The sequence below is a fragment of the Pleurodeles waltl genome, chromosome 8, assembly GCF_031143425.1.
Source record: "Pleurodeles waltl isolate 20211129_DDA chromosome 8, aPleWal1.hap1.20221129, whole genome shotgun sequence".
Classification (NCBI taxonomy): domain Eukaryota; kingdom Metazoa; phylum Chordata; class Amphibia; order Caudata; family Salamandridae; genus Pleurodeles; species Pleurodeles waltl.
Genome location: NC_090447.1, coordinates 662,981,951 through 663,007,180, shown reverse-complemented (window position 1 = coordinate 663,007,180; position 25,230 = coordinate 662,981,951). Strand labels below are relative to the sequence as shown.

The 25,230-nt window shown below is 45.0% G+C and overlaps 1 protein-coding gene across 4 annotated transcripts in view; it reads left to right on the top strand.

Moving 5' to 3' along the window:
• DMD (dystrophin) overlaps positions 1 to 25,230 on the top strand; it is a 6,960,831-nt gene that overhangs the window by 493,522 nt on the left and 6,442,079 nt on the right. The gene's annotated exons all lie outside the window — the stretch shown is intronic.

Genomic DNA, 25,230 nt, shown 5'->3' with positions numbered 1-25,230 from the left:
TTTGCATGAGGACTGCCATGTTTGTCATGTTACACACAACAGACAATCTAAAATGAGGAGTAATTAGAAAGTGGTAATTTTCTTGCTTAACCATTCTGTGCCTCTGCCTGGCTGTGGAATACACGTCTGTGACAGGATGACAGTTGAGCTGCTTGTGAATTCACTCTAGAAAGTCACACAAGGGCAGCTGAGGTGTGCCCTGCTTATCCTGATGGGTATTCCTGGGCTAGAGCGGTGGGAGGAGCTGATACTTGCACCTGAATAGGGCTGTGCCTGTCCTTAAACAAAGAAGTCTCCAAACCCCTGGAGTGTGTCTGTGGCAGGAAAGGCAGGGTCCTGTGTACTACAAAGATTTTCCTTTGAAGTTTGTCTACTTGAAAGGCAGAAATGAGTGTGAGTATTAGGCCTCTGAGACCACAACATGAGATCACTTCTAGACTAAGGACATTCTGCCAGGAAGAACAGCTGGATACTGTAGGAGGAACTGCCACTCTGTCTGTTGCTTTGTTGTGCTGGCATGCTGCTTGCTGCTTCTGTCCTGGGAGTGAAAGGAATGGACTTTGCTTTCTACATCCTTCTTTCCAAGGTTCTCCAAGGGCTTCACCTAAGCTTGCCTCCTGTTAAGAAGTCTCAATGACATCAAAGTCTTCAGCAGCCAGTGCCTGGACTCTTCTGCTGAGAGTCCTGACTTGCTAAGTGGTAGCAAATACAGTCCCTGAACCTTTGGAAGTGGAAACTGGTGTCCTAAGGATGAAAATCCGCACATTGGATCACTATAGCTGAAAATGAACGCATTGCTGGGCTTACAGCAGAAGAATTGATGTAGCGCCTGCCAGGCAGTGGAAGGATCGACGCAGTGCCTATAAGACCGACGCACATCCCGTTCCACCCGGGCTCTATCATCACTGTGCGTCTGGATTTTCCCACACATCGCCCCTGGGCATCATTTTCACATCAACCCCGTGCCACAGCAAGGGACTGAGGCTGCATGATCAGAAACTGATGCTTCATCTCTCCTGCGGGGAGAGAACCGACCCATCACCTCGCCTGCCAGTAAGGAACCAACGCTTCACCTCCCCTGCCAGTAAGTAACCAACGCATCACCTCTCATGCGATGAGAGAATCAACATATCTCCACCAATGTCAGTAGGTAACTGACACATTACCTCCCCTGCGCAGTAAGGAACAGACAAATCGCTTTGTTTTCCAGCACCTCACCTCCTCTGTGGCCTGCATCGTCTTTATTTTTGACGCATTCCTAGTACTGTGTGTTAAAAAGAAACAACCATTGATTCCACTGGATTAAGACTTTTTGCAACTTTTTAAAAGTGATACCTTTGCTTGTGTATGTTGGATTTTTGTCATTTTGGTCTTGTTTTCCTGATAACTATTGGCTATTTTACTAAAGTGGTGTGGAGTGCTTTTGTAGTGTTTTCAGTGTGTTACTCTGTGTGTGTGTGTGTGTGTGTGTGTGTGTGTGTGTATAAATACTTTACATATTGCCTCTGCGATAAGCCTGACTGCTTGTGCCACGCTACCAAAGAGGTAAGCAGGAGTTATCTTTGCTGTGTGGCTCCCTTCCTGGACTAGATTGAGGGTCCCTAGTTGGACAAGGTGCAAACCACTGCCAACTAGATACCCCATTTCTGACAATAGTTGTCACAGAAGTATTTAAACGTGTTGAGTAAAACTCTGAGGCCCAACAGAATCTTAATAGCAAACTTTCTGTTGCAAATAATAGTGTGGGCACTTTAGAGGGGCAATAAGGTGTGAGTTGTTTTTACCAGTAGGTAAAAATAGTATGTAATCCTTTATATATGAAAGGAACACAGTTGGTGCAAACACGCACCATTGGCATACCCCTCTATTTATAGCTGCAGCCCCACTGCACTTGTGAAAAACTATTTGTGTGCAGTTAAAATAATACAGCAAGGGGATCACAAGGGACTCCTTAAAACACCCAACAGTGTAGGGTTTGGCACAATGTCAAACACTACTTTCAGGTCAACAAAATTGACATACGGGTTGCAACACATGGTATCAACAGTTTTCCATTTGACCAGAAAGAAGAGGAACACCTGATCAACAGTGCTCATTCCTGGTCTAACCCCTGCTCAGAAGTGAGACAGTATTAAGCTATTTTCTATCCAAATTTTTAGTTTGTCCTAATCCCACTTGCAAAATATCTTTTGGAGGTTTTCCAGCAGACTGATTGGATGATAATTCCCTGGACAGGCGTAGGAACATTTTTTATGAATCAGGATGATCTCTGGAGGACCCCCCCCCCCCCCCACACACACATGTCAGGTACTGGGGAACCAGAAACTATGGTGTTAAATAGTCTTTAAATAGATGGGCCACATATACTCACCTCAGAGCACAACTGGTTACCAGTTAATTCTATCTAGGTCAGGGGCTTTTCCTTCCATTAAATATTAATTGTTTTTAAAGTATCCATCATACAACATTACGTAGAATAGGAAGGATCAGTGCCATTTGTCAATGGGAAATAGTGATTTAGTGGAACAGAATGAGAAAAACAATTTGAACCTGATTAGCTATAGAGAGAAGAAAGCGCATAATCCACTCATGGGGTAGAAAGTGAACCTCTAGTTTCATATGGAGAGACTTTCCTCCATGAGCAATGTTGTGCCAATCAACTATTTCAGTTATTCCATAGAGTTTAGAGTAATGCTCACAGCAGGTCTTGCATATGTCTTCCTTGAAAGACTTTGGCCCTCATTATGACATTGGCGGTAAAAACCGAATACCGCTGCGGTGACTGCCGTCAACATACCGCCGCAGAGGTGAACATCTGTCTTCCAGATTATGACCACACACACACAAAACCGACAGAAAGCAGCCACAACCACAAATCCGCCAGACCCACTGAACGTAACAAACTGTCGGTACTACCACCCATACCGTTACGCCACCAAAACAATACCCTCCAAATAATGACCACAGTGGACATTCAATGGCGGTAAACCATTGGCGGTGCACACCACCAAGGCAGATATGGCCAACCAAAAACAAAACAAGGCACCATTTGCCAGAACTATAAACCCACACCTGACACAAATACACACACTCCACACTCCCACCAACAGCATTATAAAACACCCCCCACATCACCTACAATCCTTTACAAACACAAGAAGACTGCTACACTGTGCCACCCCAATCCCAGAGAGAATTGCACACAAATAGCACAACTACCCATTGATCTGTCACACACCCCACCACTTCACACATCACCCACTGCACAACACACTCCACACATCACCCATGTCCCCACAAAGGCACCTCCGGTTCACTGATGAGGAGTTGTGGGTCATGGTGGAGCAAATAGTCAGGGTAGAGCCACAGCTGTTTGGAGCATGGGTATAGCAGATCTCCATTGCCAGGAAGATTGAGCTATGGCAGAGAATCATGGACAGGGTCAACATCCACGCACAAGGGACGACATAAGGAAAAGGTGGAATGATCTATGGGGGAAGGTGAGTTCCATTGCAGCAAGGCACCAGCTCACCATTGGGAAGACTGGCAGTGGAACCTCCATCTCATCCCCCACAGCTGACAGCATGGGAGGAGCAAGTCTTGGCAGTACCGCATCCTGAGTGACTCACTGGAGTAGCTGGACGACTGGACACTGGTGAGTCAGAATTTACTACTTATCACCCTCCCATACCTGCATGCCATCTCACCCCCTCACCCTGACTCCCATCACCCCACTCCATCCCACACAATGCAGCATCCCAATTACCAAAATTAAATGCCAAGCCCTGCATGCCATATCCACTGCATGCACATCCCTTCCAGCTCTGCATGCACACCCACCACCAATGCATGCACAGCATGGAAAACTGACAATCCCACAATCCATGACCATACACAACCAAAGTTGGGAGGACAACAGCAATAAAATTAGGAAAGCTAGTAATATAGAATATGTCACTGACATGTAGCATAATACATTACTTACATCCACACAGGTGCCCCAGCCAATGTCTATGGCGAGGAGGTGCCACGGCTACCCAGTCCCCCACCAGAAGATGCCCCCAGCGATGACAGCAACTCAGGAGCTCTGGGTGTGCTCCCTGCCCCATCTGGGACCACTGGTCAGTCAGCTACCATCTCACAGCCAGTCCACCACAGAACCCCCTGCAGAATCTAACACCACAACAGCCAGCCAACATCCCTACATCTCCGTCCCCAGGACACGTCAATCAGTTGTGTGCCCACCTGTATAGGGACCCGAGTCCATACCACACAGGCAAGACAATGAGGGTCCTGGTGTCAGTGGGCACACTGTTCAGGGGACACAGGCACAAGGGGCCAGGGACACTCTGAGGACAGCTGTGCACCAGGGGGAGGTCAGGCCCTGGGAACCCACTGCCTAGGAGGCACTTACAAATGTCCTGGGGACATACCAACAATCCCAGGACAGGATGGGTCAGGTGATCAACATCATGCAGGAGAACCAGCGGCTGCAGGGGATACACCTCCAGGAGGTCATGCAGCAGTTGCAGGGCCTAAATGCCAACATGGCCTCCATTGTAGGGGTGCTGGGTGACATGGCCAACACCATGCTGGAGGACAGAGCACACCAGCGGGCCACTTCTACTAGCCACTCCACCCAGCAGCCCTCCACATCTGCTGCAGTTAGTGGACAGGAGGCCCTGCCACAGGACCCACAGGCCACCAGCACCCCTCCTCCTACAGAAGGTGAACCACCCCGCAAATGTTCCCTGCAACCCAGACAGACACCAGAGACAGACACCAGAGACACTGGACCAGTGCTACAAACAGACTGGCCCATTACACTGGACTATTCCCAACCATCACCCCACTCTATTGCACTTTGCGTAGTATACCCCGTTTTTTAATAAACACCACTTGAGTAATAGTGCTTTATGTGAAGGAAATATACAATGTATTGTACTGTATTGAACTGCATGATCCTGAGCAAATGTCAAGTAATATGTTGATCCATACTACATATGTGTCTTGGCATTCTATACACATCACAGTATTACACTGTTGTAACCACACCAACATCTGCAATAAGGGAAAGGCATAGGTGACAGTCAGTTGAGATGCAAAGGTAGTGACTGGCATTATGCTACAGCACAAGACGTAAATGGAGAAATGTATAGTTCAACAGTCTTGCCTGAGTGCCATTGGAAGTACTGCAGTATCATATGTGTCCTGTTGTCCGCATCCTCCTCCTCACTGTCTACTGCTGCCACAGGTGCATTGTCACCCCCTCCTCCTGCAGTTAGGGCACAATGCATCATAGGGCCAAATTGTGCAACATGCAGCACACAACAACAATCTTGCAGACCTTTTCAGGGGAGCAGCATAGGGATCCACCTGTCAGATGGAGGCACCTGCACCTGGCCTTCAGGAGACCGAAGGCCCATTCAACAATCCTCCTGGTATGCCCATGAGCATCATTGTACCTATTCTCAGTCCCTGTTCTCGTATTCCTAACAGAGGTCAAAAGCCAGGACCGGTTTGGGTAGCCGAAGTCACCTGCAAGAAGTGAGGGACACACATTAGCCTTGCACAATGGCATGGGGTATGACTCCTGAAGGCAAACACTGAGATACATTGTGTGGGGACTCAGGCTCACCTATAAGCCACACTCTGCCTCTGTAGTTGTGCCATCAGCTGTGGGACACTGCTATTCCTCAGGACAAAGGCATCATGCACTGACCCAGGATAATTGGCAGTGACATGGGAGATGTACTGTTCAGCAAGGCACACCATCTGGACATTGAGTGTGTGTGTGCTGGCAGTGTTTCATTTGGGGGGTATGGTAGGTGGCAGTGTTCATGTAGAGGTACAGGTCATGTGTGCCTGATGAGGGGCAAATGCAGTATGTAGACCACATGTGTGACAGGCTGAACTGTGTCCCTCTGTTTGTGTTTCCTCTGCAGGTCAGCGGCCATCAGAAGAAGGGGTTGTGGTGTGTCATTGCCAAGGACGTGTGGACCCTAGGGGTCCATAGCCGGTGGAGCACCCACTGCAGGAAACGTGGGACGACCTGAGACGCTAGGTCTGGAAGACCGCAGACGCCCAGCTGGGGATGGCCTCCCAACAAGAGAGGGGTGCCTGTCGGAACCTGAGCCCTCGTATGGCCCGCATACTGGCGGTGGCATACCCAGAGCTGGATGGGTGCTAGAGGGCATCACAGCAGCCACAAGGGGGTGAGTAGAGTGTGCATGACAACTATCTTTGTTGCCTGGCATGGGATTTGGGTGCAGGTTTCTAGTCAGTGGATGCCCCAATATGCCAGCTTAGACATTGCTGCGTGGTCCAGCTTAGGTTTTTTGGGTGTAATGCATAAGTTTGATGGCTAGGTAGCTGGCTTTCTATGTCAGACAGGGCGTAGTTGGTCCCAGTTGGTGTGCAGATGGCAGTATGTGGCTCCTACCTGCTGTGGTACCTAGGCAATGGTATGCCAGTGTGGTCCATACTGCCCATTCTTAGGCCCTCATTATGACTTCAGCAGTCTTTTTCGCAGACCGCCGAAGTCACGCCCGCCACTTGACCATCATATTATGGCTGTTGGCTGCTTGCCGCCACTATTTGTCGGGAAGCTGCCAGCAGCCATACTGCTGGGCAGCGGTCTAGTGGAGCCTGCTCCGTCACCACCGACACGCCACCACAACACCACCCACTGTATTACTACATTGTAGACGGTGTGGTGGTGTTGTGTTGGCGGGGCACTGGCAGCGGAGCAGGCTCCATAGACCCCGGTCCCTCCTGGACGTCCACCAGGTAAGGTGATCGACCGATAGGGGCGAAGGGGGGCTGTTGAGTGTTGTGTGTGTGAATGGGTGTGTGTGTGTGTGTGTGTGAATGGAGGGGGGTGTTGTGGGTGTTTGTGTGTGTGTGTGTGTGTATGTGCAAGTATCTGTGTGCCTGTGTGACTGCATGTATGCGGGGGTGGAAGGAGTGTCATGGGCATGTGTGCATGTGTGTGTGAATGAGTGAGCATGGATGTGTGCGTGTATGTATGTATGTGTGATGTGTGTGTGCATGGATGGGGCGGGGCTTCTGATGGGGGCAGGGAGTTCTGACATGGGGGGTTGGGGATTCTTGTAGTGGCGACAGGAATGAATATTCCTGTGGCCAGTATCCTTACCGCCAATGATTGTGTGGCGGGGTGCCAGGAGGTCCTACCCCCCTGGCGGTACAGGTGGTGAACTGGCAGCAATGCAGCCAGTTCACTACCCTGTCATAATTTGGTGGTCCTGCACTGGCATGCTGTCGGGGGATCCATCTCTGTAGGGCAGTCAGCCATTGTAAATACCATCCAGGGGCTGGCATCCCAGATGAAGCAATGCAATGCCTTCCTGGAGGGCATTCACAGTGGCTTGGCAGTCCTACAGAGATCGTTTCAAGCTCTGGCCTCTTCTCTGACAGAAGCCAATGTCCCTGTTTCTTCTGTCCCCCCTCTAACTACCACTTCCTAGTCCCAGTTGCCTCTCCCCAAACCCATCCCATGCACACATTCTGATAAGCATGCACCCAAAACAACGCACAGACAAATACAGGCAACACACTTCAGTCCACAAGCACTCAGACAGCCAACACACAGATGCACACACAACATCATCCACTGCCTCCACTGTCTCACCCTCCTCCCTCACAGTCACATCAGCACACACACCTGCATGCACATCATCAACAGTCCCAGATACTGCCACCTGCACAGCCTTGACCACAGTCACCACAACAGCAGACATGCAGTTATGCACCCCACACACCACATGCGTAGACACCACCATTGCCACATCATGCAGCACATCCATCTCACTTGCAGACACCACCACAACATCCATCCACACGTCCTGTTTGACCTTCCCACCCTGTCTGTCCCCTCCAAAAACACACAAACGCTCGCACTCAGACCCCCAACAGCCATCTACCTCACACACGCTAACTGTCCATGCACCTGCACCTAAGTCCAGCACACCTCCTCCTCCTGCAACCACTCCCTCTACATCCACTCCCATACCTCCTCCCACAGCCCGCCAGATGGTCCTAAGAAGCTTTTCCTTTCCCACCTTGACCTCTTCCTGCCCCCTCCCACCGTCCTGCCCGTAAGAGAAAGGTCCACACCCTCAATACCTCCAGCACCAAATGTAGCCCCATTCCACCCCCTAAGACTTCAGCTGCCACTAAGGGCCACTCCGGACCCCCACCCACCCCAAGCCCACTCCTCTGCCCCCAAAACGGAAGGGTAAAGAGATGCCCACTCCCAAACCCAAAGACCCCCCTACCCACAAAGAAGCCTCCCTTACCCCCCTGCCGTCTGAGGTGCCTGCCTATTCCCAACATTATGCCCCTGTACAGTGGAGTACCGATGTTGTCAGGAGTCAAGTTGGGGCTTGGACTTTGCCCTATTGGTATTACAGAGTTTGGACTGGCCAGTGGCCATGGATGTAAATATGCATTTCGGTAGTTTATTTGGATTTAGGCTCTTCATCCTATTGGATTACAGTGGTTGGAACAGAGGTATGTGTCCTGGCTTTCTTTGATAGTGGGTTCTGTTACTGTCGTTATACTCTGCAGATGGCTCTGGGTGTGTGGTGTGTGTGTATGGTGTGTGTTGTGCGTGTGTAACTCTCTCCTCCCTCCCTCCCTGGTGTGCTAGGGGGTTGTACTCATTGTCTTTGTCGGCGTTGGTGCTCCAGGACAGCCATGACGTGGTACAGCATTGGGAAGACTTCCAGTTCTGGTTCCATGATGGCCACGGACTCCTTTGTGTCCCTGTAGGTGATTGTCTCCTTTTCTATGATGTGTTTCTGCCAGACTTTTGGTGGCGTTGCTACTGATCCAGAAATCCTGGTGGTGTGCTATGTCATAATACGGTGGGCGGATCCTTGTCTTCCGCCTGCCGGTAGGTGGCTACTACCCTGTTCAGTGGTCGTACCACACTGGCGGTTAGGGTGGTACATTGGCTGTCTATAAGAAGGGATCACCAGCATGGTCATTATAGGGCCGTCATTACCACCGTCGCCAGCGTGGAGGTCAGGTGACCGCCAATGTCATAATGAGGGCCTTTGTCTCTTGGTTTGCTTAAGAGATTTTATGAAAGTTATGTATTTGGGTTAATCTGATGATACAGGTTGATAATCTTTCATCCTTTTTCCCTCTCCTATAGTAGAGCTGTTTTGTACAAATAGAATTTAACAGGCTGTCTCTCCCAGCACAATTCACTCTAGTTAACAGAACACAACTCCTTATGAATCCTGTGAGGGTAAATGTGTTCATGTATTTTTTTTTCCTGCTTGATTCATGTCTGTATGTCATCTTTGTGAATATATATGGTTGTGTGTTGTATATGCTATCCCCGAAATAGAGCTTTCATGAATCCCAACCATCTGCAAGGAAACATCAGTTGTTGCATTTCTTTGACAATGGTGATTTAGTTTCCCTGATCAACTTTCTTATTACTGGAACATTAAATGCTGCTTCATTCGTTTGCCACTCTCTGTGAGGGTAGGGTCCTTAATAGAAAATTGACAGTACCACAAAACCAGTGATTGATCAGGAAGTACCTGGGTGCCTATTTCACTAGAAAAGAGGAGAGGGGGTGCGTTATGAAGCAATAGTAGATCAACTCTTGAAAAAGATTTGTGGATATGAAAGTCAAAAGTGCAGTCCCTCACATCGATGTAAAGGAATATCCATATTTCTACCAGATTTATCCCATCAATTCAATTCCCCAGATAAGGACAAGGCACAGAGTGAAACCAAAGAGACTCGAGTGTTCTACAGGAAGATTTAGGGCACCTTAAGATCACCTCCAGTCAGGAGATCTGCCTTTGCAAATTCTACCACAAGAGTGTTCTCTTTTGGGCCATAGATGGCAATAACGGTAATCAGCCTCTCCTCCAACCAGACCCTCACACCCAAAACCTGTCCACTAGACTGCATCAAGTCACAAGTATGTGCCATTATTTCACGGTTATTTTTCTACCTCCTTATTTTGGTAGAAGCTGAGGAGTGAAACTGGAAAGGCTAGAAGAATGTCTTCAAGCAGGGCACATCCAACCTCAGCAAGTGTATCTCTTTCAACAGTGCCACAGTAATTTTCTTTCTGCCTAGTCAGTCTATTAGTCACCTTCTTTTAAAAGGTGTATCTATACCAAGGACGTTAATGGTAAGTATATTAGATTTGTATTAGATATGCCATTTGACTAATGATCAAAAGTTTGGACAAATCTCAATGGCTGTTCTTCACTATTGACTATTAGAATCAAGTATTGACGAATCAGGGCTTGAAATGAAACTCCACTCACCTTGCAGTGATCAAATCCAATTAGGATTCTGTGTCTTACTCTGTGTGGCTTGCTCTATATCTAGATTTCCCCCATGCCAATAAGAAAAGTTAGAAAGAAACACATCATGAAAAACCTAAATCAACTCTGTCCAATGGCAATAAGCAACAACTACAAATTTAGGATTTGAAGTATACATTTCAATAAAAGAGAATGTGTAAACAATGTGGGATAACAACTGCAACTGTGACTAGGTTCCAGGTTACCCCATAGGACACATTATGAAGTTTCAAGTTTATATTTTTGATGCTGAAAGCAAGATGAGTGAAGGCTTCCCAATCACATTTATTGTAAGAGCTTATCAACTTCCTCACCTAAGATTGTTCCCGACCAGAACATTGCAAAAAATATCATAATCTCTTCTCCCTTCAAAAAGCATGAGCAGGGCCTGGAAGAATGATTCTATATTATATGATTTTATATATATATATTAACAAAAAACTTAACAAAAACAAAAGTTACAGGAACGTTATAGTTAGGAAACAACATTAAAAAAAACAAAGGTTATTGGGACATTATAGTTAGGCTCACATTTCACTCATTCAAAACCACAGAAATTCAGCAGTTATAGTTACTGGAGCTAACTATAGCTTGCACCCTTACAATACACTGCTTATGACCTCACATATTTAATCACTCATGACATGGTCAGAGACATCACTGATGACATCTCCTGTGACATCACTGATGGCATCACTGATGACATCATCCATAGAAGCACTCAAACACCCACTCACGCCCCTATAAAATCACTTCTACATCCACTCATGCACCCACACAACCACTCACATAACCATTCACAGATGCATACAAGTACTCACACAACCACTTACACATCCATAGACGACAGGCCTGACTACAAAAAAAACAGACCCGATTACAAATGGCATGAACTCTGCTCAGCTTTGCCTACCATGCTCATACCTGCCCCCGATTTCAACTTGCGCTGGAACATCAGAACGCTTGTTGGTAGTTGGACATTGGATTGTTCGGTCATTTGACCGCGTAGATACTCAGCCGTCAGAACGGAAACAGAGATTGGAAGCGGGGATCCTGCTGAGGGCTTGTGTTTGGCTGGTAGTGCATTTTTGTTGCACCTTGTGAGTTACACCCAGCCACGCGGCACTGCTCTAGTCAATGTTGAGTTGTTTCTTATCATAGCTAGCACGTAGCTGGCAGGTAGACAGCCCTTTAAATTGGCTTCCACTTTGCCACACCACATCGAGGTGAGCTGGGGAGAGGGCTTTGTGCCCACATCAGTCTGCATCGGGGAACCGTGGCAGTGCATGACGTGTGGCGGTGCAACCAGACTCCCCCGGTGTTGCCTGGTTTTGCTGGTTGTGGCTGTGGTTGTGGTACTCTGGCACTGTTTGTAATCTCTGTAGTGTCATCAATGGTTTCTATCAGCGTTTCCATTCAGCAAGAGCGAGAATTATATCTGGATCCTTTTTCTTAGCATTCAAACAGCATTTGCTCGCTGGTGAAATCCTTGAAGAGACTGGGGGAAAAAACGTAACTTATTCTACAGCAAACCGTGTGTGTTGATAATTACTACAGTTAACACTTGAGTGACTGGCTCTTGTTTTTTTTTGTTGGACTTGGTGGCGATCTAGAGGGTGGAGGTAGTGGTAAGGCAAGCACAATCTGCTTTTCAATCTGTTTTACTGGAGGAGTTGTGAAAATATACTCGTTACATAATATCGCCTGGTAAGGCCCTAAGGGCAGTAGGAGCAAAGAAAGGTAGAAAATAAATGTCCAGTTAAAATTCCCAAGTGCATTAAGTAAAAAGGACAGCAAGAAAGCTATTACATTGAATGGTCATTTAGGGCGAGGAGCTATATTAGAGGAGGACAATGTTGAGCCATAAGGGGCGTCTGGTGAGATTGATAAGGGAGTTTGTGGGGAAACATTTTAAAGGCATGCCATCTAGAAAGGGGTCCAAAGTAGTGTCTCTTACACCCCAGTGTCACCTCCCAGTTGTTAGATAAGGAAAAGACAGGGGGCTCCATATGTCAGGCCCCACTGGAGGAGAGTGTGATGCTATTAATTATATTTGACCAATGACTTTGTGTTTCACCACTGCACATATTAGTTGCTCAATGTTCACCAGTAGCACATTACATGTTGTGTTCAGTTTAGCTGCCTATTGGCTTTAACATGACATTAGACATTACATTTGATATTTAGGTTAGCTGCCTATTGGCTTTAACGTGGGGTTAGACATTGCAGTTGAGACATTGCAGATGAGCTGTGTTTTTCCAAGCTGTGTTTTTCCACATGATAGACCAAGCTGTGTTTTTCACACCAGACTAGTCCTGATAAGAGAGAGTACATTTGGTGTTTTCCTTTCTGCTCAGCCTTGGGAAGAGGAGAAGTCTAGGAGATCTGGCCAGTCTCCAAAGGCTTGCGTAGTTTTCCCGAGACTGAGAGTAGAGGGCACGTTTTTGGAACGATGGCTCTGGACAACGGCAGAGTGAGTTAGATTGAATCTGCTTTGACTTCAGACAGGAACGGAGACGTCAGTTGCCTGTCTCCCGTTTGGGTAGAAAATCTCTTTCTCGCAGTTGACCAGAGTCATCAACTCGCAGACCCCAGAAAGATGAAGCTGAGCTATAGGCCCTACAGTGATGCAATTATGACTTTTATGCTTGCTTTGCTGTAATATAATCACATATATTTGCTGTGTACATTGCAACTGAGAAGTACTTTGATATATTTTGCTTTCATTGCCGCGACTACTTTTGAACGTGTGCTTCCAGTCTACTAATTTCTTCTCTCAGGAACCTCGTGGTGATGTAATAATAACAATAAATATCTTCTTTAAACTCAGAAGTGCATTCCTGAAAGGCTCTGTAAGCTCGGTTATGAGATAAGAGCAGGAAAGCAGAACAGAGAGTACGCACCGCTTGGAACCAATATTATCCTCATCACCCTGCCTTCAGTTGAGGGGCTTTGGGACTGTTCATTCTCATGAGAATCTGCAAGCATTGTGGGGCCAAAAATACTGGATATGGAAGAATCTGTTGTAAATGGGGCCCCACCCAAAACTCAGGACATCGGCCGCAGTGTAATTGTGGAGCTGGGGGAGTTGCCTCCTAGTCTAATTCACCCGAAGGTGAAAATCTCACTTCTTTGTTTCCATCGGACTTCAGGGTTGACCCCCGCTCCTCAGCATCAATGTTAGATGTGGTGGTTTTGTTGCAAAACACCTTACAGTGTATTCTTGAATCTGTGGTATTAAGTTCAGATATGCTGAAGTCACATAAGGTTTAGTTGCAGTGCATAGCCTCTGAGTTAAAGCAAATAAATAATTGTATGCCCAACCTGGTGAGACCTGTCAATATGAGGAGAGGGCCTGCAGGTCAGGGTGAAGTTGGTGAAGTTGGAGGTTCTATGTGTGAGGAGAGTGAATCCATTAGACCAAAGGATCAAGTTTCAATATAAGAGAAGATCCCTGTGTATATTTCTAAATGCCTTATTCTAATAAGAAGAAGGAGAAACCAGTATGGAAATGGGATCCTGTCCGGTTGGAGGAGTAAAAGAACAAGTAAAAGAGGGCAGGGGAGACCAGGCAGCGAGAGAATAAGGAAAGCCCAAGAATCTGGGCACCAGCCCAAATTTACAGGGGGTGGCCTAGTGAGTGATAGTGCTAATGGTAAAGGTAGTACCTCGGTTAAAAGGGGTTCAACCACATTGGCCCAGACTAAGGTTAAGGTTGAGGTTAAGGAATGTGTTTGTTAACAAAAGATAAAGATATGTACTTTAAGGACATTGCAAGTAGATTTGAGTGGTAGATGGCAGAAAGGGCAACTAATGTGTAAAGATCGGCAGAGGGAGGCACCCTGCGATGAACGTTAAATTCGGGGTCAGGCGAAAGGGTGTAGAAAAGTACACACCAGTGAGACAAGAAGTATATATTTACAGGAGCAAAGTTCTAGTGGGCCGCAAAGGAGGGTGGTCCAGCCCTGATTAGATCTGAAGGTAAAGAGGAGGCAAACGTTTTATGGGTTTATCTGGAGCCACTATCAGGCAGACGTCAAGGGAAAAGGGTAAGGAAGTTATATCCCTTAAATACTTCACAGCTCCTTGAAGTATTTTCCTTGTGCCCCAATTTAAAGTCAGTCTTGACAACTGACTTGAAACAAGTAGGCTTTCTGCAGATGGCAGAGATGTTACAAAGCTGCTGTTGTATGCTGGATTAGTGAGAGATACCATTCTTAATGCAGAAAGTGAGTTACAGGTCCATCGTGTGGAAAATATCTGGGGATTCAAGGGGGAATTAGATGGGGAACATCTCTCAATTCACAATCTCAGCTTCTTTAATCATCACGGGGACCTAAAAGTAAGTCAAGTAAAATGGGGGCCGCAGGAAGATTCTATAAGTAACACATTAGTTATGGAAAATAGAGTAGGTAGGATTAAATTCACAATTGCTCTACAGGATAAACATGAATTTGGCGTGATTCCGTCCAAACAAAACAGGTATAATTGTCTGGAGGGGGAGGAAGTGGCACATGATTTCAGTGAGGCGGATTAAGGGCAGGCTTCCCTGACCAGCATTAGTCTGTTCTCCTGGAATATATATGAGTTTAGTACCACAAGGAAACAGCAGGTGATTGATGGAATTATAAGGAAGCATTCTGTTATATATTTCCAGTAGACATGGCTGTGCAGAAACCCCCCACCAATAGAGGATTTCTTGGGGATTCATCCTGAGGCTGTAAAAAATAGTGCAGGTCGTCCGTCTGGGAGATTGATACCTCTGGTCTGTACCCAAATTGCCTCCAGGGTATGGCTGATTAAAACTCAGTGTAACTGGTTATTAGCCGGTGACATACAATTTTTGGATATAGGTAGAAGAAAGAAAAATATAATTGTTTTAAATGTATATATGAATGTGCATGGTACATCTGATTATGCTGGATAGATCAAATTGTTTAAGGATGATGGTATTGCATAGTTGTTTTTTACCCCCACACTCTGACTAATATGATGGGAGATTTCAATAACAAATTGCTTTCCGAGTCCGTGGATGAAAAGTATATGGAGTGCTTAGCTGCTTTTAATATACAACGTGTCTGTATGCCATATAGCGTGGCACCCGGGAAGGATATTGCTCTGTTAGATTTCCTTTTGTCAAGTGGACTAGTGAATTTAAATGGTCTTGTGACTACAGATATCCCGTATATAAAAATGTTCAAATAAAGCAATCAGATGTGCCCAACTGATTATGTGTTTGTATTGTTATGGGCATTTCATCTGGTTATGAACTTTAGGGTGATGATTATCCACTAAGAACTATCAATAAAATGGACATTGCCCCAAGACAGATGAGGGATTTAACGCTTAATATTGATTGCTCAAAGGAGTTACGAATGAGGCTTTCAGAAAAGCACCTAAGCTTTTTAAAGGAATTGCAGTATAATTATAGTGATCTAGATTGTGGAGTGGTTCCCTCAGATCCCTTAGCTGGGTATGTAAATGTAAATAACAAGGTGGTTGCATGCCTTAAAATTGAAGTTATGATTTATAATTCTAGACAAAATAAAAATAAAGCTGGGAAGCATGCAAAAAATAATTGGTTTGATAAAGAATGTAGGATATTAAAAAGTAATATTACAAGAAACATAGGTGGGGGATGGCAGTTCCTTAGTTTAAAAAGGTAACTCAGAATTTTAGTAGCTCGAAAGAAATGGGAATCAAATGCAAAATGTTGGGATGTGATGATAAAAACCATACAGTCTAAAGATGTTAGGACATTTTTTAGATTGATACAGTGTGGGGCAGGTTACTCGCAAAAGTGGTCCCTGGGGCAGGTGGGAGAAGACATGTTGGTAACATTTCTAGAGCAGGCCTTTAATAATGGTGTCCAAACAGAACAGAGCCCTACTATTTTTAATATTAGTATTGCTAAGGAAACAAAGATTGAATTATTTTTATTCTTTTGGGAGCCAAATAATCAAGGAAACTTTTGAGAGGATAAAGCTTACAAAGGCTGCTGGCCCAGATAATGTGCCGCAGTGGTAATAAAAAAACAATATTATATGGTGGTCCAAGTTGCTCTACACCCTCTTCCAGGAAATCCTGGCAACTGGAAGAATTCCATACATTTGGAAGGGGCAGTGATTAAACCAATCCATAAAAATTGTGACTATACCCTCCTGGGAAACTATAGGCAAATTAACTTGGACATAGGTGTTAAGATTTTTTCCAAACTTTTATTGGAGATGATTAAGGAGTGGGCGAATGTAAACTCTATCTTACCCCAGGAACAGGGTGGTTTCAAGGAAAATCACTCAATGATTGATCACTGTTTTAGTTTGTGGGCCATTGCAAAGAAATACCTAGAGCAGGGCGTGGCACTTTATTGTTGCTTTGTTGATTTTAGCTCCGCCTTTGACTCGGTTAATCGTGTATTGCTGTGGGAGGCATTAGAGGGATATGTGATCCCAAAAAAGCTGCTTTTAATTCTGCACGAACTCCACAGGAACAACTGGGCCCAAGTGGAGCTGGATAATGGGGGCTAACTCTTGAGGAAAATCAATTCAAGGAATGGCCCTAAGCAAGGGTACATATTGGTCCCAAAGCTGTTTTCTCTGTTCCTGGTCAATTTCCCCAAGATTTTAAGCCTGCCAAATGCTTCTAGCCCTAAAATGAATTGCAGACATATTAGTTGTCTTTTATATGCGGACGATTTAGTGATTTTTGATTGCACAGGAATCGGACTACAATTAAAATGTAATATATTCAGGGATTACTGTATTAAGAAAAAATTGAAAATAAATATGGAAAAAACAAAAGTACTCCAAATAAGGAACCACAGGAAGAGTATGGTTGGGTAATTAATAAAGCTAAAATAGTGAGAGTGAATGAATATATATACCTAGGGGTATGGTTTTCACACAGTTTAGGTCAGAAGGAACACATCTCTCTTCACAAGATAAGGTATTGGTATCAATAGCGGGGCTAAGGAAATTTGACAAATGATATGGGGGCCTTCTCTTTGACCAGTACTGGGGGCTTATCAAGCTATGGTAAGACCGCAGGTCATGTATGGGGTTGAGGTGGTGGATCTAAGGGGTAATAATTGCTGGGACCTGGAAGAAAGAAGGTGCTTGAAAAAGCTGCTGTGCCTCCCATCCTCCACCATCACGTAGGCTGTTAGAATAGAGACAGGTTTATTAGGGTTGACACAGCTTGTTAGTGTAGAGTTATTACAATTTTGGACAAGAATGGATAGTGCAGGAATATCAAAAATCTTCCTGCTATATAAAAAAGAGATACTACAAAGCGACCTATCTTGGACATGGGAAGTAAGAGGAAGAATTCAGGCTTGCGCCAGGGCATTCAAAATACAGGTAACAAGGGGTATTGATGAGGTGGTAGTTACTAAGGAAGAGTTTAAAAGATTCGCAGAACAGGTCTCTAGAGAAGAGGATCTTTTGTACCTGAGTAATAAATGTTCAGTCTCACATTTACTAAATTCCTGGGAGAACAATGACATTTTTCCATATTTGGAAAAGATTCTGAATATTAAGATGCAACAAAGTTCATTAGGGTTTCGGTGTGGAATAAAGCTGGGGGCAGATTTAAGAAAAGTGGTTGTGCACCCAGTGCAGTGCCACTTTTCATGCGCTCCTTAGCGCCCACCTACCACCGCCAAGTGTGTGGCATATTTAAAATACGGCACACCATCGTGCAGAGTAGGGGGCAATATCATAACCATTTTGATGCTGCTGCTGTACTGTTCAGGGTTAGCACCAAGAATTTGGTTCTAACCCTGAACAGTACATAGGGACGCATTGTAACTAATGACATGCCCTCTTCTAATGCCTGTTCTGAGCAGGCATCAAAAATGCCACAAGAAATGGTGCAAAGAAATCTTTTAGATTTCTTTGCGCCATTCTTTCACCCCCCCCCCTTATGGGGGCCTATCCCCCTTGCATACATTATGCCTGACGCAGCCATAATGTGGTGCAAGGGGTTACAAAGTGGCGCAATGCATGCATTGTGTCATTTTGTAAACCTGGTGCATCGATTTTGGCCTCATTGGGCCACATTAGCATAATAAAATGACGCTAATGTGGCGCAAGGAGGTGCTCGGCCCTCTTAAATCTGGGTCCTAGTTTTTTCATGTCAGGGATTAAAGAGGTTCGGCAAGATGGAAGGACAATCTGCCAATGTGGTCTTAATGTAAAAATGTACTCTCTTCATATCCTGGTAGATCGTTTGCGGTTTTTACCCCAACAGGTGAGGTGCCTCAAGCCTATTTTTTAAAAATATGGTATTAGAGATGGGGTCAAGCAATTGACCTACTGATGAACATGAGATTCCTAGATGTGACGTGTTATATGGGTCGATTTTTTATTTCCGTTGGAACAACTTTAAAAGATAATTATGTGATTTATTTACAAGGTTGAAGGAGTAAAATTATTTTATATAACAAGGGTTTATATCTCATGGCTTTATATAGTTGGGATATGTTTTATTGCTTTTTATGGAACAGTTTTTAATTGTGCATACTGCAGTTTTTATATTATAAAACCTAAGGCCTTAATAAACATATCTTTTCCACTGACTGAATGACTGATAGAGCCACTCATACAGGCACTCGCACAACCACTCACCCATGCAGCTACTAATACAACCAGTCACTTACCCATACAGCCATTCACAGAGTCACACACTGACCCATAATGCTACTTATACACCCACTTATTCAACTATACAGCCACTTACACACTCCCTCACTCACCCATACAGCCTATCAACACAGCCACTCACTCACCCATACAAGCACTCACACACTCACTCACACAACCGCTTACATACCCATCCACAAGTTCATACAAGCACTCACACATCTGCTCACTCACCCATACATCCATTCACAGAGAGACCTCCTCTACAATACTGCCACCCAAACACCAACCACCACCTCACTGTGGCTAATATGCAATTAATGCAGGAGGGGCCTGCCAGTCCCCTCCGCAGCCCAGGGGACCACCACCTCCCAGAGTCTGAAATAAAATAAAATACAGGGTCCATCCCCCATCCCCGGGGCCCACCACAATTCAATAGGAGAGCGGGCTGCACAGTCTCCCTCCCACTACTTATTTCAGCTCCAGGGACCCCATCCCCAGGCCTGGCCATGTGTCTTGGGTGACCCCTTGGCACCCAGTCAGCAGCGTTGGGGACTGCAGGAGGAGCCTTAATGCCCCTACGCTCCAAGCTGGCTGCCCGCCTCCTTCAGGAGCTGGCATTGCTCTTACACACAGAGAGCTGCTAAGCATGTAGCTCCCTGTGTGCAAGAGCAGTAGTTTTATCTCTTTCCCTGCCCCCATGTCTGTGGGCTGGGACATAGATGAAAACTCTGCTTCCAGCGGGTGAGAGCACTTTGACAGCTCTTGCCCGCTGGAAGCAGTGTTTGCTCTGACTTGGCAGGAGCTGTCAAATCTCCTGCCACGTCAGAACACACCAATGTGTCCCGAGGGTGGGCACCTGAGACATAGCAGGAGCTGGCCCTGAGGGGTGGCAGTCCCCAGGGCCATTACTGGCTCCACTAGGAGGCTGTGTGGCCCCCCTCTAATATTTCAATTTAGCCCCAGGGAGGTGGTGGTCCCCGGGGCCCCATCACAGACCCCCATCTTATTTTATTTCAGCCCTGGGGAGGTGGCAGTCCATGGGGCTGCAGGGGGCCGTGCAGGCACCCACATTATTTGCATGTTAGCCCTGGGGAGGTGGTGGGCCCCGTGGCTGTGGGGGAAGCCGTACAGGCCTCCCCCATTAAAAATATTTTTTTTGCCTCGGGGAGGTGGTGGTCCCCAGGGCGCAGGGAGGCCATGCAGTCCATCCAGATACTTATTTTACACCCCTCAGTGCTGTGAGGAGCTGGTGGTCCCCGGGGCTTTGTAAAGCCCTTGGAGGGGGGGCCCATGCACCCACTCCTTTATTCACCCCCAATGGCCCCAGGACCTGGCCCACCTAGGGGAAAAAATAAAAGTAAACACTGGAGACCTGCTTGCTTTTTTAGAAAAAAATCACAGTAAAATTCACAGATTCTCCACGATTTTCACTGTGATTAAAAAAAATACTTTTAAGCCTTAGGGTGTGGGATCCCTGGGGGATAAGAGTACCCTACCCCCTTTTAATTTTTTTTGTTTTGTTTTTTGAAACTCAGCTGAACCTAAGGCTCAAAATTGCTGCCAAAACGTCTTGGTTGAATTATTGGCAGTCAGTCAGAACTGTGCATGAGATAGGGAGCATCTGTGAAGCCTTAGTGCCTCCAGATATACATATTTAATTTTCTTTTACTATCACAAAAACTACTTAACTGATTTACACTAAATAACAAAAAGGCTTCTTTCCGGACCAAAAGCTACCTTTCTGCCAAATTTGGTGTAATTACGTCCAGCAGTTGGGGCTGTAGTCATGGTCAAAATCCCTAGAGGAATTATAATGGGAAACACAATTTTTTTATCCCTCCTTTTTCGATGTCCCCACTTAACAGATCAGCAGAAAAATTCCCACGTACAACAAGATTCTCGGGAACACTTTTTTTTGGAAAACTTCACAAAGATTCGTCAAACAGCTCCAAAGATATAGACAAATCAAACACTTTTTCTGTGGAAACATAGTCCTAACTATAACTACCTACTGGAGACAGCCACTAATTAATATATATATATACACACACACACACATATATATATATATATATATATTTTTTTTTTCTTTTTTTTTAACGGTTACAGATACATTATAGCTGGGTTCTGAATTTACTCATACAAAACCTAAGACATTCCCAGTTATAGTTATTTCAAGTAACTATAACTGGTGCCCCAAGGTAATTTAGAAAAAGCAAAAGCACCAATTAAGGAGAATTTAAAAAAAACTTGAAGTGGTATTGAAATATTTATCTGGGATTTTAGTGCTACACACTGCTCCTCAGACAAAAAGTAGTGGATGAGGGTGAAAGTGTTGGATGAGGATTTGAGAGAGATCTCTACAATATCCTTGTACTGATTGCTGAATGCAAGGGTTTGCAGTGATGTTTTCCCAAGCTGGGAAAAAAACACTGAGGGGGTTATTCTAACTTTGGAGGAGGTGTTAATCCGTCCCAAAAGTGACGGAAAAGTGACGGATTTACCACCAGCCGTATTACGAGTCCATTATATCCTATGGAACTCGTAATACGGCTGGTGGTATATCCGTCACTTTACCGTCACTTTTGGGACGGATTAACACTCCTCCAAAGTTAGAATAACCCCCTAAGTGCCCATTACGGCCCTGGTAACACCACCAACAGGCTGGCGGTGTACCGGCAGTGTATTATGACCGTGGCACATTAGCCATGGCCATACCACAGGGCCCTCCACTTGACCGCCAGGCTTCTGCCAGGTGGTCATAATCCCCAACCGCCAGCCTGTCCATGGCGGTAAACACCACCATGGAAAGGCTGGCGGTAAGGGGGACTCGGGGTGCCCCTGGGGGCCCCTGCACTGCCCATGAACTTGGCATGAGCAGTGCAGGGGCCCCCAGGCACAGCCTCATCGCGCATTTCACTGACCGATTTTCGGGCAGTGAAATGCGTGACGGGTGCTGCAGCACCCACTGCACATCAACATTGGCGCTGGCTCTATTATGAGCCAGCGGCAATGTTGATGTGACTTTTCTGCTGGGCCAGTGGATGGAAACGCTATTTCCGTCCGCTGGCCTAGCGGAAAAGTCATAATAGGGAGCCACATATATATTGCCAGCACTGGCGGTATAGTGGCGCCCGTGGCTTAGGCGGTCTTTTAGTAAGAACCCCAAAGTCGTAATGAGGGCCTAAGGGCCAGATTTATACTTTTTTTGCACTGCAGTTGCGTCATTTTTTTATGCTAAAGCCGGGCAAACTTATATAATTCAATTATATTTTGTAAGTTTGTGCCGCCTTTGTGTCACAAAATGATGCAAATGTGGGGCTAAAAATGTATAAATCAGGCCCTAAGGGCCATATTTATCAAGGTATTGCATTGCCACACTAGGTACCACAAGGGTGATGCAAAACCTAGATGAGATTTACCAAGGTCCGTAAGGCCGCCTTGCGTGGTAAGGTGTGGCTTGCTAAATCTGGAGTATCACAAGACAGAGCCCTTATTTACTCTGCCTTGGGGAGCGTGTTCCATGGGCTGAACTTGGGTGTTCCCACACATCTACCAATGGATTTTGGTGCATTCCCAGATGTACCATGGGAGGTAGACTTGGGAATGTGTCAAAATGCTACACCTTCCCAGGGGAGGAGGCATGAGAAAAAATAGGTTATTTCTCCTTGTTTTTTTCCTCTTTCTAATTTTGCTGCATTCTGTAGCAAACAGAGGCAAAAGGCTGATTGTTTTTGTGCAGAAAAGTGTGCCTTCTCTTACAAAAACAATCCTGCCTGTAATTCAGGCACCCTTGCACCATGGCGCAAGAGAACCTGCATTGGCTCTTAGCAGTATATAGTATGCCAACACAAGGAGAGGACATGGATGTGCCATATAATGTTAAATATAGCACATTCCTGCCATTTCCCTGTCATTCAACACAGCACAGCAAAGTGTTTTGATGTGTAGTGTTGCATGGCATTTTGATAACTATTCCCCTAAGTGACCTCCTGCAGGATGACACCAGAAATTAAAATTCTTACCTGTGTTTTTGGCTTCTCTGTGGCAGTAATGCCTGCTCCAGTAACCTCCCCTTTTTGAGGATAGAATTGGGAGTTGTAGTCTTCAGCGAAACCAAAGGAGAGTCTGTAATGCCTGCCTCCTTGTTAGGGGTAATGGATGGCAAAGCAACTTTTTCATTTGCTGGCCCTGCCAAAAACTATGGAGATAAAAATTATTTTCAAATAGAATTGAGCTTTGTCAGTCAACAAATGTTGCCATATATTTGCTCATCTGCGTTATAAATGAGTCTCTGAATAACAAGCCATTTGCTTTTTGAGCTTCTCTGGAAGATAAGGTTTCCATTTAAGGGTTATTGTTAGCAAAATACTTGTACGTCTTTTGTGGGAGAAAGCTGCATTCCCATTTCCTAAAATGCTAATTGCACTTTGAGCCCAATTAAAGTTTCGGGATCTACCTGTGAGCCTTGCAATTTAGCTTCATCAGCTTATTCCAAAATTATAGTTAATGCAGCTTCTCAGTCAGGGATGCTATCCAGACAATTTGTCAAAGCCCCATCCTTTTTTTTATTGGAGTCTTAGCCAAATGTGGTGAAAAGGGAAAAATAATGTCAGGATCCATTACCAGAGTGGCTATGATGTTGTTTGGAAGAGAGGGTTGCATGTAACTTGTTTCTAGTTACTGTGTCTAAGGGTTGTCTCATGCGTAGTGAAACATAATCGGCCACATGCTCATAAGAGAACCATTAAGTGGAATTATGAAGGTGTATTAGTGTTGATTTAAACATAGGTTACCCCATTAAATCCAAAACTGTTTTATTCAATTTCTATGAGGAATCGCCCAAGTCACTTTGAACATTTATTTGCCTCTTCTCAGGAGGCCCTTACCAGAGAAAATCTGAGTCCTCGTTATCATTATCCTCATTTTCAATATCATCCTGGTCCATATCATTGTCAGAATCCCCAAACATTTTATATTTAAAGGAAGGGATACGTTGTTCTCTGTAATAACATCCTCATGGGGAGGGAGGATCTGTAACTTAGGAACTGACCTTAGTGGTTAGAACAGGCTTAATCTGTTTTAATGGTCATTTCATTCTTCTTTTTTGGCAGCATCATCTTTAAGCAATATAATTTTTTATATTAAGGCTTCTAAACATTTCAATTTCCATCATGGAGGTAGAAGCAGTTTATTGGTCAGAATCTTTTATAAAGGAATTCAAATTATCATGGAATACTTAAGCCTCCTCATCCTCACTGTGAACAGAGCCGTCCTTCACCATTGTTGAAATTAATTTCCCTCAGAAATGTGTCAATATAAATAAAACAAGAATATACCACTCTGGTACATTAAATGGACAGAGAAATCACTGTTTAATATTTCAATGAATTTTTTTAATGATTGCGAATTATTTCAACTTTGTGGGCAAAATGGAGAATGTGTCAGGAGACTAGTAGTCCCAAATGGATAGAGCTGAGGGAGCTGGTCTGCCAGAAAGAGGAGGTGTACCCTGGGGAGGAGCTATTCAGTTTTAAGAGCTCCCTGTCAAGTCGCTAATGAATGATGAAGAGGCAGGTATTCAAGATGAAGTCCCCCTTGATATTGGCTGGGCAAAGAAACTCAGCACTCACCTCAACAGAGCACAAAGAGAATGGAAAACACTTGATTTGGGTATTGTGGCTTCTACCCAATGTTGCAACTCTCCTCAGTCGATAAATGCAGATGATCCATGGCGATAAAGGTACAACAGCACAACTGTTGGACTACACACAACACAAATAGTGCTTTGAGGGGCAAAAAAACCTGAACGACCGTGCAAGAGAACCAAAATCAGTATAATAATGCATTAAACATAGGAGATAATTAATACATACCTTCAACACTTTATGAACACTATAATGTTTTAAAATATGTGGAAAGATACTTATTTTGACTGCTAGCAGCAAGAAAAGAGGATTTGTTGCTCACAGATAAGACAATTATTTTACCATATATCTTCTCATTGGTCGTACCCTTTATGAGATCAGTTGTAGTTCTTTTTCTATTGCTTCATAAGAAGGGCAGTTATTGTTTGTGAATACCTTGGCTACTATTCAAAATAAAGCAAGAAAGGGTTGCATAATATGGGTCTCTTGTCTTGTAATAAAATCCCCAATCCATCAACAATAAACAATTTCACTAAAGTTAGTGAACCAGCCATATGATGTAGTTCTCAGTTCTGC